This window comes from Rhea americana, unplaced genomic scaffold (assembly GCF_003343005.1).
Source record: "Rhea americana isolate MKP2758 unplaced genomic scaffold, rheAme1 scaffold_20, whole genome shotgun sequence".
NCBI classification, from domain to species: Eukaryota; Metazoa; Chordata; class Aves; order Rheiformes; family Rheidae; genus Rhea; species Rhea americana.
Window position 1 is genome coordinate 7,712,305 of NW_028186150.1, and position 4,287 is coordinate 7,716,591.

General features: G+C 38.5%; 1 long non-coding RNA gene across 1 annotated transcript in view; it reads right to left on the minus strand.

The window, feature by feature from the left end:
• LOC146596542 (uncharacterized) overlaps positions 1–3,933 on the minus strand; it is a 20,051-nt gene extending 16,118 nt beyond the window's left edge. The window contains exons 1-2 of the long non-coding RNA XR_014895729.1: positions 3,762–3,933; positions 1,962–2,157 (exon numbers count right to left, since the gene is read on the minus strand). This is a non-coding gene — a long non-coding RNA (uncharacterized LOC146596542). The remainder of the gene's footprint in view (positions 1–1,961; positions 2,158–3,761) is intronic.
• Positions 3,934–4,287: the final 354 nt, after the last annotated feature.

Here is a 4,287-nt window from a genome sequence, read left to right on the forward strand (position 1 = left end):
TTTTTTCCTCTTTCTCTTTTCAGGTCAAATGTTGCCTGTTATTTTCACTACGCAGGATGTGATTTTATCCCAGAATAATGATCCATCTCTGTTGCAAGTGACGCAAATGAAGTTTTAAAATCACAAATATCTGGGTGGGTTTCACCTCCCGAGGGGGTTAGCATGTCTCAATGGAAGGATGCATAAAAGGGAAGACCTAACACTCTCCGCCCAAAGGGAAACGCACTCTGTATAAAATTGCTGGAAGCTAGTGGGTGTTCACAAAAAATACAATGTTCGGATTTTATTTGACAAGACAACAATTGTTATTTTCCCTTTTAGATACTTTGCATTTTACCATCTGTGAGGTTGATGACTCTTAAATGACCTTAAATCATACTGCTGTTAATGGCAGTGGTTACAAGCAAACGTGGAAATCTGTGCGCTACCTGCCTTAGACTGAACATCAAATTAAATAGCTTTACTTTGATAGCTGACACTGTAGTAAATAACCTCAAAGTCTAACTAATTAAAATAAAATTGAAACAGTGGCCATTTCTTTTAGAAAGGGTTTCAATGCTTCAATAGCAGGGCTAAACAACATCTTAATTAACAGTCATATAAAATGGAATAGCCCGTTTGAGTTGCTTTAAAATAGACAACTTATTTATGCAAAGACTCGTGGCATATTAATTGCTAACACTAAGAAAAAAATACGCCTTTGAGCTTTACAGCTTCCTTTGCAGCAAAGGAAAAAGCATATTACAGCAGTTAATTTTATGACAGACATGAACCAGAGGCACAAGTGAATGTGGGAAAGTTTTGTGGTGTGCTTTGGTTTTCTGATTGTCTCTTTTTTCCAAATGAGATTAATTAATCAAAGTAGCCTCGTAATATTCCTATCCTATTTAAAGTCAAGCATTCAGGATTCAGTCCTGGGAGATGCAGATCAAACTGGCTGTGATCCAACAAGGCGGTTGATTCTAGGCACATGCATCTTCCCATTGAGATCAGCGCGCTGGCTCCAGAGCTCTAGCGCATGCTTCTGAGTATTGGAGTGGTCTACTCTGCACCCTGCAAGATTGAACCTTCTCCTCTCTAATTTTGAGAGCATTTGCACAGGCACACAAAATTCACTCAGGCAAACAGTCAAACGGCTACTTATTTGAGTAAACATTTCCAGGATCAGGTCCCAAATGACTCATCTGCTCCAATTAGTCTACCTCAGTTTGTATCTTTAAATAGCTTTCATTTACTAATGTGTGCAAAGAAGGAGCAGCAGGGAGGAATTACATTTCCTCCTAATTACTTTACTTTTGTTGACATTTTGGAATAAGTTTTTACTTTCAGAGGAGAAGAGTTGATTTACACTACAGAAACAGCACAGTAAGCATRAGAAAATTATTTGCCCTTCCTCCTGCCAGGCATCCATTTCCTTTTCACTGTTGCTAACAATGCGCTAACTATTTATGCGTTTGTCAAAGGATCCCAACGTAAGAAAACTATATTTAAATCACTTCACTACAAAGTGAAAACACAAGGTAGTGATTCAGACTCTATTTAAGTAATAATAATATTTGCACAGACTGCCTGTCGAGAATACTGGTAGGTGGCAGGAGCTCAGCACAACCCTAAAGGGTCAGCAGCTACAAGAATTTGAAATAGAGTTTAATTTTCTTCTTTAAAAAATAGCCCTTAATTTAAGGCTCTGAAATACGCACAGAAATGTGACTCTCCCCCATGACTAAGACCTCTTTACTACATTTTTCAATAAAGCTAAGAATGAGGAAGCCTTATTTGTAGGAAAAGATTCAGGCCCTTGCAAGTGCCCAGTGATGGCATTTCATGTGCCTATACGAAATAAGTTCCTTTCTTTACTTTGCTTCCCAATACGGGAAGGTTGTTGCCCTTGAACCTCAGCCGCATGCCCACACCCAGAYGCTAAGGACAGGAGGACGCAGAAAACAAACCGGGACACTCACTTTTGAGACGATGTCGGGGCTGAAGGGCACCGACAAGGCAACGAGGGAACGTGCTGCACATGCTCCGCAAAGGAGATCAGGCTCACTGTTGTCAGCCTGGCTCTTCTCACAAGCTCGTATTTGCAAATCTCATCTTCAAAATTTAGAAAGCAAATAGAGAGTCCAAACATCTTCACAATTTACATGCAGTCTTGTCCTATAATAGATTAAACAAATACAGTTAAAAAAAMCAGTATCTTTCACTGAATTCTTGAAAACAGCAAAAAATCAATGAACTGAAACACTGATGTTTCTGTGCCCCTAGTTTTGGCTACCAAGCAGAACATTTTGTAGGCAATTTAAGGGCAGATTTGCAAACTGTTTAGGAGGGCTGATATGTAGAAAGAATGCATTTACACATATAAAGACTCTCTTCTATCTATTTTCTCATGCAATAATTGTCTTTTGTTTTCAAGCTGGGTAACTGCAATCTGTAGAAGTTGTTGTATATTTAGATTGTCTGAAATCTAGAATAAAAACCCAGAATTTTTGCACCAGATGATACATGTTTTAAATGCAGATAAAAATACAGACCTACCAAACTTGGTAGGATCCTAAGGTTCACAGAATTAAAGGAGTAAGCAATCTTCTATTTGTTTACCGATACTATATACTCATCTTTGTTCAAATTACAAGTGACACACATCATTTTAGCACAAAATTCCCTTTCTTCTCCAGTTCAGGCAGAGAGGAGACGGAAACAGCTAAAATGCCTGTAGCCGTGTCCGCCCCCCCCCAAGCTCTGCCCAGCTTGGGGACGCCTCCACATTGCACAACACAGTAACGTAGTCCTGAGAGCTTGGGATTCTAGTTAGGCCCTGGGTTACYGCAATTCATTTGTATCAGGCACTGTGGAACACAAAATTCCACTGTTGAGGGTCACACTTTGTAATACAATGTCTGGTGGCCATCAAAAAGGGGAAATGAGATCTAATTTCAAGTACATATAATACTGGGTGTTGACTTGCTAAGAAAACTAAAGAGTCCTTGAATTACCAGGGACGGATAATRGAAATATGATAAATTGAGTTCATCTTATAGCAAAAGGGAAAGTATATGCAATCTGAGAAATGGTACTGTCAACCAAAAAGACAATTCTTCACCATCTCTGCAAGAACTGTAAAACGTATAAAATAACCATATTATTGTGCATACTCAGCTAACCACGCAAACAGCGCTAACAACACTGGCAGAGCACCATTGCGTTAGCTTCTSCTGGTAGGTCCTGTTCCATTTCGTCTATGTTTTCTCTGTCTACTGTGACCATTTAGACCACCTTTGTCCACATTCCTTGTGGCCTCGGATTTTGTTTCTCAATTTTCATGAGATATGAGAGGCTCAAGACACTAAAACTCTTCAGCAAAATAACAGCAATAAGGTAATGCTGGTGGGCAAGAAATGTAATAGAAGATAGAACAGCTTTGTTGGCTGCCAAATCTGAGCTCAAGAATGAATTCCTATTTTTCTTTTCTTGGTAGAAACACTAAAAGCCTTCAGTATCTTTTGGGGTTTAAACAATAACTSGAAGACTACAATGTAGCAGCAATTCTACTAAAGCCTTTCCTCAAAGGAAAATTAAGACTTATTCTATTCCTCTTCTAGGGAAAGTGAACACTTCAATTCCAAGTCTGTTTTTCAYTTAATTCATATGTCAATATGCTTTAAAATGCATTATTTCTAGCAGCAAAAGCTGTGCCTGGGCAAGCTCATTCTGATTAGGTACATACAGCTTATCTGAAAATTTGTAAGTATAGAACGTACCTCGATACTGGTATGAAAGTTGCATAACGAAATGCTTTATCTTTTCTCCTGACCAAAGAGAGACAGCTAATGAAACAGATGCAGATAACTCCAAATGCTGTCCAGCTTCCAACAGATCAGCTGCAAAACCACCTTATGCATTATCCCATATTTGGCCCTGTGCGGCTAACACAGGGATCTGGAATAAACAACGTAATATGAAAGAAGAGCGGAAGTGAAGAGAGGAGAGGAGAAGTATTTTTCTTCTTCTCACAGAGACGACACTGACATATATCAAACACCTAAAAGTCTATAATATTTTATTGAGACAACTACTGACTCCTTGGTGGAATAATAACTTCCAACTAGTTCAGTTTCCATTGAATATTTTGTATTTAGCAGTACAATGATATTTACATGACATAAAAATTCATCATGTTTCACAAAAATTAAGCAGAGATTTTACATCAGCAGTTATTTGCCTATAGTAAATCAACACAGTGATATAAACAAGAAGGAATATCCCCTCCTTTTCCTCTGAAGTGAR